General features: G+C 41.7%; 1 protein-coding gene across 6 annotated transcripts in view; it reads right to left on the bottom strand.

The window, feature by feature from the left end:
- Positions 1–10,990, bottom strand: part of CCAR1 (cell division cycle and apoptosis regulator 1) — a 1,607,854-nt gene extending 1,596,864 nt beyond the window's left edge. For 5 of the 6 annotated variants that reach the window (XM_078643189.1, XM_078643190.1, XM_078643191.1 and 2 more), the window contains exon 1: positions 10,852–10,964. The gene's annotated coding sequence lies outside the window, so the exon portion shown is untranslated. Of the gene's footprint in view, positions 1–10,851 lie in introns of all 6 variants that reach the window. The other variant, XM_078643192.1, reaches the window with a different exon arrangement.
- Between the last annotated feature and the right edge of the window lie 2,508 nt (positions 10,991–13,498).

The raw sequence follows: 13,498 nt of genomic DNA, 5'->3' as shown, positions 1-13,498 counted from the left end.
TTCCTCACTTGGTTTTCCCGCCAATTCTCTCGTCCAAAGTGGGGGCCTGAGCCAGTGGGGGCCCGTTGCTGGAAGCAGCATGAGGCCTGGGGAAGCTCACAAAGGTGGAAAACCTTTGAAGCTTCCCCTTTGTGGACCCTGCCCGTCCTAGGGGAGAAGGCTTGGCGCCTTGTCCCAGGATGTGCATGTGATAAGCAATCAATTTTCAAGTTTCTTTGAGCCATATGAAAGACATGAGACCCTATATCTCCTAAAGTGCTCTGTAGTCTGTGATTTTAAGTTTGTAGGTGAGACATAACTGTTTGTATATAGGATAGGTGCATTGACTGTGAGACAAGGATATGAGAGGGGTCCATATTTCTATAAGATTGAGTAGACGATGTTAGGTCTCCTTCTTTATTTAAGTACCCCTGTCCTTGCCTTCACAGAGCGGGGCCTCCTACTTCCTGAGCTTGGTCCGGGAGAGGTGAGGTCCAGTCCCCGGTCATTCTGGGTGAGTGAAATAATTGCTTACTTTTCACAATTCAATTAAGAAAGGAAGAACACGGTTTTCCTATTAACGCAGAACTCATTATGTTTGTTTTTTAGATGTGAGACACACCGTTTGATACGGAGGAATAGTAACATGGATTGTTCACTCATATCCTTTATTGAAAATTGATTCATTCACGTATTTTCGATTTATTGTTGGTTTGTGATTATTGCACGCAGTAGCAAAAAGTTTAGTACAGAGGCCCTGAAGAAAGCCGCGGGATCTCTTTCTCTGTCCGCTGAAACATGTCGGCCCTTTTGCAGCTATATGTTGAAACTGCTTCTTTGCACTGTTCTTGTTTTTAACTAGGGAGAGGGCAATATTCATTAAAATTCTTTTTTGACTCTTTTCCCTATTTTAATACACCACTTTTTCTTTTGATACTGCACTGCACATGGTCCCATCGACACTATATTCTCATGGTTAGGAAGTGATTGTGATACACAAGGGGATGATTGACGGAATGTTTGAGCAAATCAAACACTCACCCCCAGTCAACTGATCTGGGTTTAATCCATCACCATTCTTTAGCGCACTCAGCCACCCCATTTCAAACATGGCCATATGCAAATCAGTCTGACCCTGTGCCTCATGGGAACAGTCCAGCCCGAACTGCCAAGCCATGTCTTCCATGGACCGAAAACAAGCATCCTGTGACCGGTTTCGGATTCATAATCCTCATCAGCCAGGCTATCTTGAATCCAGTGGCCAAGTGAGCAAGGGACTCACGTCTGAGCATACCCTGACAGACTTAGGGCGAACAAAGCGATACAAAAGGGGATGATGGACGGAGTGATTGTGGGCGTGACCCAACTTTGCGTGGAGAATGGAAAAAGTCTCAATGATCAAGAGACATACCATCCCACTTTGGATGACCAAGTGAGAAAATGGATCATGACAAGACTTTGATGGGAATCCAATGTTTGTTTGTTTACGAGTCTCGCCAACAATCACTTGAGGTTCTGTTCTTTTGGTTTACTGTTGCTCCCTTGTTTATATAGACTATACAGTATTTCATGTCCTGACTCACTTTGTAAGGAGTTTTGGTCTTTTTTTAGTTCCTTTGAGCTCCTTTTCAGACCCCCAGGTTTTCTTGTTAAAAAGATAGGACAAAGATGTCAGACAAGTGTTTTGAGAGCTACCTGCATTTAATAAGACAAGCCTTAAAGCCGGCTTCACCAGACAGTTCTCCAATATCTGTGATAGGGGGCTGTGCTCGGTAGAGGTCTGGCAGGTGCTCTAACAGTTAATGCACAGGAGGAGAACGACAAGCATTCCCAATACCCCTCTCCAATTCCCTCAGTCATCCAATTATATCTAGAGTGGCGGGAGAACTTAAAGGGGGGAAAAGCGGATGGGGAGAGAGAAGAGAAAGCCAAGCCTTTCTTCCGGTTCTTCTCCTTTTCTTCTTGTACTCCACCACACAAGCTGTATTTAATCCTTTAACGAGTACTTTTGGAAATGGTACGGAGAACTGTAAAATAATTGTATTCAAACAACCATTTACTCCTTATTGTTCTGTAGTGCAATATTTTGAAGAACAAAGTAATTGAAAAAACAACTTTTCATACAAAAGTTAAGTACATACCCCAAAAAGACTTAACTAATGCCGGTCTTTTATTATTATTCTCCTTAATAGAAACTATCCAAGTAGAGATATGCTGCTTTGGTAGTTTTTTCTTTTAATATAAACTCTTAGACTTCTCTTTTTCTGTAAAGGTAGGGAATTGTCTGGTTTTAATATTAACTCTTTTTTTTATTATGTTTTCCTGATAATACTATGTCTTCGGGAATAGGAGACTGGGGAACGAAGATCAGGTACCCTAGAGACTGGTAAGTATTATTTTACAACAACTATCGTCTTATTAGACTAAGAATATCTTGCCTTTCTTTAACTATATACACTCCAAATGTACGCTAAATCCAGTTTTTAATTGAGGATTTTAACTGCCAGATTTATGGTCTCTTGAGAGAGCAAAAAGCGAGGTATCTACTCTCGCTACTTGTGCGGACTCTGAAGAAGAAAAAAAAAACAACATGCGCAGGAATAGGGATGCTAAACTCCCTAGAAAAACGTAACCGCTCCGTCTAGTTGACGATTTGTGAAGAATATAGAAAGACCCTACTTGTTCAACTCAAAATATTCTCTATGAAGCAGGAAACTCGAACGTAATGAATACTAAACGTCGAACACATGACGAACTACCCTGGCTAGCTTTTCGCACCAAGAACTGGTAAAGACTTCTTACTCCTCAGGAATTTCAAGTGAAGTGCAAGGTTCGGAGGGAGAGCTTGCTGAACATTTTATCTCCGCCTTCAGATTAGCAACACTAGAATACTGCACTGGAGGTTGTTTCTTGGCGTCTATCATGGAAATCCTTCTTTTACAATTTAGCCCCCAATGTGCACATTTTAACCCTCTTTTTGTTTTAAAAGATGTTTTCAAGGGGATTACATTCACTGACCTTCTACTTTTACTAGGAAGCTGAGGGGTTTTACAGTACCCCCTCCACCCCCCTCCTCCACACACCCAGAGGTAGGTCCTCCCGGCATGGGTTTGTAAGGAAATCTTTTATGAAAGGCTCTAGTTAGTCGATGAGCATGAACATCAGAAACCAACTCCCAGGATCTCTCCTCAGGACCGTATCCCTTTCAGTCGATTAAATAGCAAACAAGACCACTTGTTTCTTTTGAATCTAAGATTAGTTTAACCTCAAACTCAGGTCCCTTTTCTGTCTGTATTGGTGTTGAGAGCAAGGTTATTCCTAGACCTTTTTGGATCTTTTAAAGCAAAGAAACATGAAATACTGGATGTATCTTTACCCTTTTCAGCAAATTTAATTTATAGGTCACGGAGTTCAATTTCCCTCTATGGCGTATGGACCCACAAATCGAGTTTGAAACTTCCTATTGCCCTGGAGTCTAAGGTTCTTTCGATTTAGCCAAAAATCATCCCCAATTTTTAGATCAGGCTCTCTCTTCCTTTTCCTGACTGCATAGAATGTATAACTTTCCTTAGCCTTAGTTAAATTCTCTGTTGCTGATTTGTGCATGAAAGCCATATGTTGAACTAAATTTGTTACTGCTGGAACAGCTACCTCTTGGAAATCCACTGAAAGATTGGGATGCCTACCCGAATTCAGACAGAAAGGTGAATAACCTGTGGACGCGTTGCTAGCATGGTTATGAGCAAATTCAGCTGCCTAAATGTACTTGGACCAATCTCCTTCCTGGTCTAATAGATACAGTCTGAGATATTGCTCCAATTCTTGATTTGCCCTCTCAGTCTGCCCATTAGTTTCAGGATGATAACTAGTGGAGTATCTGGTCTCAATATTCAATTTAGTAGTAAAGTCTCTCCATAAATGTGACAGAAATTGAGAGCCTCAATCTGAAACAATCACCTTTGGAATTAGATGTGCCTGTACAATATTCTGGCTAAAGATGTGTGCTAATTTTCTTGCGGTAAGCAACCTTTTAGGGGGAAAAAATGAGCCATTTTAGTGAAAGTATATACACAAATTAAGATTGATTCGAAACACTGACTTGACGGTAGATCTACTATCAAATCTAAGGTCACAGTGTGGTGTGGATGGGGTGGATTGAGAAATGATTGTAACTACAGCTTATGGGAATGTCTCTCCGATTCTCCCCAAGTGCAAACCTCACAAGTAGCCACATACTGAGGGATATCCTTTGTCATCTTGGCCCACCAGAATCTGCATTTCACCAGGTCTTCAGTTTTCTGAGGTTCTTTATGTCCAGCTAGCAGATTATCATGACACTCTTTTTAAGACCTTTTCCTGCAACGCCTGCGCTGGTAGATATAGAGCACCATCAAGGAATGGCAAGTTTTCTTGAATTTCTCTTGTAGGCTCTTGGCCAGCACATTCTTTCATTTTTTTCCAGCTCATTGATTCCTGTACTGATTCTTCTATCGATTCTTTAAGCACTACTCCTATGACGTTTTCTTCAAGGATGAGGTTTTGGTTTTCAACCACTTCCTGCAAGTTATATGTGCACAATCAAGACAGTGCATCAGCTCTTCCATTCTTTGTCCCGGGTCGATAAGTGATGACAAAATCATAATCGGCAAACTACAAGGACCATCAAAGTTGTTTCAGAGTCAACGTTCTTGCCGATTTAAAAAATTTCGATGATCAGTGTAAACTGTGACTGTATGTCTAGCTCCCATGAGGTAGTGCCTCCATTCCTTGAAGGCGTCCTTTATTGCTCGCAACTCCTTTTCCTTGATGGCATAATTTATCTCAGCTGCGGTCAATTTTCATGATCGAAATGCCACTGGATGCAATTGTCCTGTTTTCTTATGCCTTTGAGACAATACTCCTCCTAAGGCCAAATTTGAAGCATCTGTCTCCACAAAGAAAGGCCCAGATGGATCTGCATGAAGCAGGATTGGGGCTGTGGTAAAATCTCTTTTTAAAGATGTAAACGCTCCTTCGGCTTCATTAGACCATTCAAAGGGAATTCATTTTCTTAACAGGCGTTTGAGGAGAATTCATTTAGTGGAGAAATCCTGGATAAATCTTCTGTAAAAATGTGCAAAGCCTATAAACCTTTGTACCTCCTTCACTGACAATGGAGACCTCCAATCTGTAACCGCTTTTATCTTTTCTTCATCCATAGTTATTCCTGCAGGAGACAGAAAAAATCCTAGGATTCCACCGATTTTACACTGAAAGCAAATTTTACAAAAAAGCAGTTCTCTTAGCTTCTGCAATACTCCTTTCACATGTCTTTCATAGTCCTCTGAATCGGAGTATATCAATATGTCGTCAATATATACTATGGCACACTGATCACTGTATTCTTTTAAAACATTGTTGATGAAGTGTTGAAAAGCTGCTGGAGCATTGCAGAGCCTATAGGGAGTTACCTGATATTCGTAAAGCCCATACTTAGTTCTGAAGGCTGTTTTCCATTTGTCAACGTCTCTAATTTTAATTCGATGATAGGCCCCTCTCAAATCTAGCTTCTGGCATATTCGTGCCATTTTATCCGGTTTAACACGACAGAGTAGGGGCAAAGAATATTGTTTTTTAACTGTAATCCGATTGATGGCCCTATAATCAATGCAGGTCCTCACCTCGCCTTCCTTCACAGGGATGAAGAAAATTGACAAAGACACTGGTGATTGGGAGAGTTGGATAAATGCATTGTCTAGATATTTCTGGATACATTCCTTCAAATGTTGATTCTACTTTTCAGTTAGGACGTATATTCTACTACAGGGTAGACTGGAGCCTGGTTTTAGCTCTATTTTACAGTCATAAGTCCTGTGTGGAGGAAGCTTCTCCGCCTCAATCTCACTAAAGACATCTTGGTAATCTGTATACTCCGGGGGTATTTCTGTAGTACGGATAACACAAACTGTGGCCCCTCTTTCACATAGAAGAGTTGCAGGAGTTAGCTTATTGTTGGATTCAGTGTTCCTGTAGCAATTCTCTTTACAAAATTCTGAGTCCATTACAATTGATCGAGCACTCCAATCGATCATAGGATGTGCTCTGTGAGCCTAGGTAACCCAAAAATCAGCTGGAACTGCGGGAGCCCATTAAATTGAACCACAGAATCTCACAATGACCTTCTGTGGATTCTAATTATAGTGACTCAGTGTGACTTACAATAGGTCCAGGCGAAAGATTTGTTCCGTCCACTTCTCAGACCGCCACACTTTTTTTTCAGAGGGCCTTCAAACCAATCCTTACAGCAAATTTCAGATCAGAAAAGTACCCTGTAGCACCAGAATCTACCATTACAGAGATTCCATTCAAATGGTTTTCTCTAAACGTAAGTGACATAGACATAATCAGATGAGGAGAAGAGGATTTTAAGGTGTTAGCCAATAAGTGATCCTTGGGAGTTGTGTACAAATCGGCATTCATCAGTCCGACTCCACCTACTGATGGTGCTGCAAGTATTCCTTTGAGGACTGCTTGGGTTTCATTGGACAATTCCAGACGAAATGTCCACTAACACCACAGTAGAGGCAGTGCTTATTTAATTTTCTTTCTCTTCCTTAGACAGTGGTCCTCGGATAGTTCAAATTTGAATGGGATCTGCACCATGCTGACCTTCAATTATCTTAGAAACTTCTGTCTTTACTCGATCAAATCTTGGTATGCTTGAACGAAAATATTGTTTCTTCTCTCCTCTTCTTTCATTTTGACGAGAATCTATTTCTAAGTCCAAATCTATAAAAGCTGACATTTCAGTAGGTCTGTTCGGTACTTTAGCAAGAACATCTTTGAGTTCATCCTTCAAGCGTCTATAAAATGCTGCAGCCCTTTTATTTTTTTGGACATTCAGTTTGTACCACCAGCTTCCTGAACTGGGCTAGGCAAGCTATTAGGTCTTGATTTCCTTGCCTTATTTCCAATAACTCGTTGCCAGTTGCTTGTGATGCTTTGCGTCAATCAAACATTCTGAGAAAATCCTTTTTGAATTCAAGGTCATACGAAACGGAATCATTTCTGGAGACTAATTGGCATTGACCTTGACGCTGCGTCTCCACTAAGATAGGATAGTATGAAGGCTACTTGTGACTACCCGTCTGGAAAAACCGCAGGATGGTACATAATATGCAAAGTACATTCGGTTAGAAATATCTGTGCCTTTTGGGGATCTCCGATAAATCGCTCTGGAGGAGCTAATGGAGCTAGTGGAGCTAATGGATTCACTGAGGACAAGGAGTGAATAACTTGGGTAGTGACCTTGGGCAGTGGGTTTGCAGTATCACTGGAACCATCAATCTGATGTTTCCCTTCTAGAAATTATTATGTCTTGTCTCAGATTTGTTTTCTCATCTCTGACTACCATAAATTCTTTTTGAATTCCCTCGAATACTTCACCTACTTTTTTAAGGTCTAAACCTTCTGCCATTCTGCTCAGGTGCAAAAACTATGTGGGAACTTCACTCTGTCAGGTGACTTTACCACTTAATGCACAGAAGCAGAAAGACGAACGTTCCCAGTACCCCTCTCAAATTCCCTCTGTCATCCAATTATATCTAGAGTGATGGAAGAACTTAAAGGGGGGGAAGGGGTTGGGGAGAGAGAAGAGACAGCTAAGTTTTTCTTTTGATTCCTCTCCTTTTCTTCTTGTACTCCGCTAGACGCTGTATTTAATCCTTTAGTGAGTATTTTTGGAACTAGTACAAAGAACTGTCAAATAAATTGTATGCAAACAACCATTTACTCCTTTTTATTCTGTAGCGCAATATTTTGACGAACAATGTAATAGAAAAAAAACTTTTTGTTCAAACGTTAAGTTCAACCCCAAATAGACTTGACTAATGCCGCTCTTCTATTATTACTCTACTTAATAGAAATCATCCAAGTAGAGATATGCTGCTTCTGTAGTTTTTTCTTTTAATATAAACTCTGAGACTTCTTTTTTTTCTGTGACGGTAGGGAATTTTCTGGTTTTAATATTAACTCTTTTTCTTTATCATGTTTTCCATATAATATTACGTCTTCGGGAAAAGGGGACTGAAAAATGAAAGAGCAGGTACCCTAGAGACTGGTAAGTATTCATTTACAACAACTATCATCTTGTTAGACTATGAATATATTTCCTCTTGCCCTGCTTTAACTTTATACACTCCATAGGTACGCTAGATCCATTTTTTTAATCTAAGATTTTAATGGCCAGATTTATTATCTGGAGAGAGAAAAAAAAATGAGGTATCTACTCTCGCTGCTTGTGCAGACTCTGAAAATGATCCCAAAAACAAAAAAACAAAAAAACAAACAAAAAAAAAAACACGAGCAGGAATCGGGACGCGTAACTCCCTAGAAATACTGAGCCGCTCCCTCTAGTTAATGGTCTGTGAATAACATAGAAATACCGTCCTTGCTCAACTCAGAATTAAGACACTATTCTCCATGAACCAGGAAACTCTAATGCGACGAAAACTAAATGCCGAACACATGACGAACTACCCTGACTAGCTTTTTGCGCCGAGAACTGGAAAAGGCTTCTTACTCTTCAGGAATTTATGGTGAAGTGCAAGATTCTGAGGGAATGTTCGCCAAACATTCTATCGCTGCCTTCAGATTAGCAACACTAGAATGCTGCAGTGCTGGTTGTTTCTTGGCGACCATCATGGAATTTCTTCTGTTCAAATTTGCCCCCAATGTGCACATTTTAACCCTCTTTTAGCTTTAAAAGATGTTTTCAAGGAGATTACATTCACTGACCTACTTTTACAAGGAAGCTGAGGGGTCCGACATGGTCACAGGGAATAATTTGAGTTAATGCTGCAGAGCGTGTTGCATTAAGGGTTAAGCCACATGTCTCACAAACATAGCTAATAGAAGCCTTGCACGAGGGGAGATAAGGCTTTGATAGGTGGCAGGAGCTGCTGTTAAAAACCAAATACTGTATCTAATAAAAACTGACCCGATTGGCGGAGGGTGGTCAGCATGGAATGCGCTGGACACGGTCCGGGCGTATAGAGGCTTGCCGTTGGAGCATCAACAGAATGCATAATTCTACACTCACACTCCAAATGGTGTCTCAGCTAAGCACCAGGAGTCAGAGGAAAATGGCGTTCTGCTCCCAGGTTCAAGTTATTCAGGAATGCCCCCAAATCAGAATTCGTATTACCCCCAAATGAAAGTGAAATGCATACATGCATATGAAAAGTGCAAGTTTTCCTCTCACTACAGTAGCTACTTGAATTAAAATAAGCCCAGTCAAGAAGAAAGGATGCCCCCGTAAACTTCCCCAGAAAACTTTCATAGACGGCCTGTTCGTTCTATTACACTAGATTTCAAAGCTTGTTACCACAACCAGATACACATTGTTTTAGCGAGATTAAAAACATGGAAATGTATGTAAAGTGGGAGTAACCAAAGAAGATTAACTGGGATGCCTTTCCAAGAGGTGTAGCCTGTATGATTTAAGGACATTGCTTAAAATTTGTTGAGTAGAATCCTGTGCTGGACTCAGCATGCGACCTAGCCAGTTATTGTTTCACTTTTTAAGTTTTCCGTTATTGCAACAACACAACACACAACGATCATATACCAAAATGAAGCCAGACCTCTTGGCTGTCCCAATGCTTGTTAACAGTATCAGATAAATGAGAAACAACAATATCGTGACTAATGACAATTAAAAATGTTTCGATTTTGAAAATATGTCTGTAAATTAAACATTACTGAGATCTGTGGAAGAGGTAGTTGTCTTCGAAGTGTCTCAATCACTCTCCCCTCCCTTTTTACACCACTTTCCCATACAGTCTCTCACTCTTTTAGACATATGCACTTTTTTTCTCACAACAGCTTTCTAGAATCTTCGATCTGCATAACCCACACATCATCTCTTTTCACTCTGGCAATGTTGCATCCTTGTAGAAGGAAGGACGTGTGAGTCAAAACTTCTTAAGTCACTTTCCTTCACTGTTTGCTCAACCTTATACCCTGCGCTCAATAGCTGCGTATACCTCATTCACGTGCAAATAGAATTAGAACTGGCACATATGTGACCACTGCTGTGCGTGTACTCTGTCGAGCGGCTATGAACTGAATGGGCATGTGGTCTTAATAGGTGCATGACCCAATGACAGACACAGTAAGCACTCCAGAGGTCTCAACTGAGCCCAATCACGAACACCCATCCGCTTCCTGCACTCACCCAGACTCAGTTCACAGTACGCGTTATAGAAGTCGCATGTGTGGCATGAACGGAAAAATCCAGAACACAACGTATGGAAAAAGTAAATATTCTGCGAGAATGCAAGATAAGGTAAAGCAGGTGAAATATTAACAAACACAGGTTGCGTCTCTAATGCAGATTAAAGTAAACGTTAATGAAGGATTGTTGCGAAATTGAGAAGTGTTTAGTCTGTAAAGTTAAGAAAATGAATATAGTCTGGTAGGGACCCGTTTCAAAGTCAGTTTTAATTTATTTAATGCATTTAGCGCAGACTTTGCCCGAAGGTGTCAGAGCGCTGTACAATAGAACCAGTTACGTTACATGAGAGAAATGTTACAAAATAGAACGTTACAAAAATAAACAGGAGACTAAAAGAGGTAGGGTTAATTACTGTGGGACAAGGTACTAGAAAGTCCCGACTCACTTAAAGCCCAACTGACAAACTAACAACGCTGGTTTAGGCCGGTACGAGCTCGGCACATATATGAGACAAATACATTGGAGTTGTGGCACCGACTACATTCCAAATTACTCCAAACGTCTGACCTAATTCAAGAAAAGATGGCATGCCTATGCATTCAGCATAACTAACCAACTCGTCCTCCAACTAAGGAACCTAGCAGTACATTACTTACTAGTATGGTCCTGTACTCAGATTAATCCCTGTCGCCCGTTATTGAATATTTTTAAGAAGTGACATTAGTCTATAATTGTCAGTACTTCCGGGTCGTAAAACAGCCAATCCCACTACTGAATAGATTCAGAGATTTGTCTGCGAATGGGAGGAACTCAACTTTGTAAACTCACCTGCCATTGCGCTGAAGCCTTCAGCCAATCCAACTACGAGCACAGTTTCCGAGGCGCTCATTGGTTATAGATCCGGCATGTGCATCCGCAATGTAAACACACGGTACCCAAGCTGTCCTTGCTCTTCATAGGATATGTTACGGTTCTGACACTAAACATGAGCTATGCAGTGCCTTTATACTTAGGATTGAGGAAGGCGGCAGGTTGGGTAAGGCCTCACCTCGGGTGTTGACAGCGAGTAATGGTCGGTCCAGGTCGCAGGGTACCGCGGCTGCCGGTTTAAAGAAGTAATTACTGCATAAATATCTTATATCTCTGGCTTTAGACGGGTGAAGGGCGTAATTAAGTCCGAGTGACTGTACGGATTCGGGGCGGCAGCTAAGGCACACGCGGCATGCCTTATTTTGCATTTCACTGCAATGTATACTGCGTTCTTTTGAAACTATTTGGATTCGATTCCTGCAACTACGCCATTCCAACTCCTGACACCTGAAGTGGCTTCAATTCTGGTTATCTCAGATAAAGCCAGTGGACCGGTTTCCATGCTGCGTGGCACTCCCTTTCTTTCTTACCTGTCCTAATAAATGGCGCACGTTGTTAGTCTCACTCTTGCCTTTGCAATTTCTGTAATATATGAACAATTTTCTTTGTGCGAAAGAGATTTTAAGATCACAGTTGTTAAGATAAGCATCATAGGCGGTGTAGAAGTTGCAAGTAATCTTTATTACAAATTGCACCAACACATGCTCCGGTAACCGGAGCGCACAGCCTTCCCAGCCTGCCACCAGCTGTCATCTGTCAACATTCCAGAGGTGACAGCTGGTGACGTGGGTAGGTGAGTACGGTGTCCTAAATGGAACAAAAGGCAATCACAACACATCCTCCTCCTAGAGGAGGAAAGAGCAACCTGGAGAGCGGGGAGAACGATGGAGAGAGAGAGAGAAAAAGAAGGAAAGAAAGAAACGTGGAGATAAAGAGAGAAGGAAGGAGAGTGGTGGAGAGAAAACCAAAAAGTGAGCAAGCTGCAACATTTCCAAACAGAGAACCACAGAATGGCTAAATATATATTTCAATGCTATTCACAAACATAATCTGACAATTTAATAGGTGGCACTAATCTCCTTCCTGTTCTACTGGTGGCTTGGTTCAAGGCTAGGTTGGGAACAGGTGTGGATGGCAACCTCCTACTTGTTCTACCTGCGCCTGACCTACACGGCTCACTGTGATTGGAAGAAGTACTGCCAAGCTCCAGATTGGGAAGCCTGGTAGTGTTGGAAACTTGGGGTTCCTTGTCAGCCTCCTCATCTGACCATCCTTTAAATGCTCTATCTAAACCCTGTGTATTTTTTTTTTTAAAATAAACCCTGTGTATATGTTCTTGGACTACGTAGTCAGGTTTCTCTGTTTTGTTTTTGCACTTTGACAGGCCGAGAAGTGCCACACTTTGCCATCGCTGAGCAAGGCTGAATTACAATACACCTCACGTACAACTTGCGGCTCTGTGTATCTATTACCGCCTTTGCTAATGTGTCCACTTCTCTTCACCCTCACCGTGTCCCCAACCTCCAGCGTGACTGGTTTGCAACCATGTTTTACATCATACCTTTCCTTACAGTCAGCTTGTGCCGCCTTCAATTTCTTCTCAACCTGCTCAGTTGACCAGCTAATTCTTTTAGCTGCCTTGGCCCAACCTACATTATCTTTACACAAGGGAGTCCTGCCCTGCATCAGTTCAAAGGGACTGTGGCCAGTGGTAACACATGGTGTGATGCGATATGCCCATACAGTTTTGCACACCTCCTGTCTCCATTTCTTATTATTGTTTTTAGCCAACTGAATAATCCCTTTTATTACTCTGTTAAACCTCTCCACTGCTCCGTTGCCAGCGGGGTGCTAAACTGAGGTAGTTTTGTGACTTACTTTGTTTCTAAGAATGACATTTTTGAAGGTGTCAGAGGTAAACTGTGGGCCATTGTCACTGACCAGAGTTTTGGGAAGACCTTCCCGTGTGAAAACTTTGTCAAGGAATTTTACCACATTTACAGCATCAGGTTGTGTCACAAACTTTACTTCCCGCCATTTGGAGAAGTGATCAACGAGAACCACCACATACACTTGTTCTCCAATGTCCATTACAGGCCCCATGATGTCTATCCCTACCCTCTCCCACGGCATGGATGGGCAAGGTATAGGTTGCAATGGTGGTCTAAAGGTCACTTGTGTTTTATCCGAGTTTAGACAAGAGGAGTAGTCTCTGACTACCCTTTCAACTTCCAAGCTTACCCCGGGCCACCAGTAACTGTTCTTTACTCTGTTCTTTGTTTTTGCGATCCCTAGATGCCCCTCGTGATATATGTCCAGCATCCTTCTTCTTAGTGTAGTGGGTGGTACAACTTTACCCCCCCCCCCCTTAGCAACAACCCATCTTCATGAGAGAGTTCATGTTTCACCTCCCAAAATGGCTTTAGTTCCTCA

Source organism: Lissotriton helveticus, chromosome 5_1 (genome assembly GCF_964261635.1).
Source record: "Lissotriton helveticus chromosome 5_1, aLisHel1.1, whole genome shotgun sequence".
NCBI classification, from domain to species: domain Eukaryota; kingdom Metazoa; phylum Chordata; class Amphibia; order Caudata; family Salamandridae; genus Lissotriton; species Lissotriton helveticus.
Note: the sequence above shows the minus strand (reverse complement) of the source record. Positions and strands in the feature narration are given on the sequence as shown.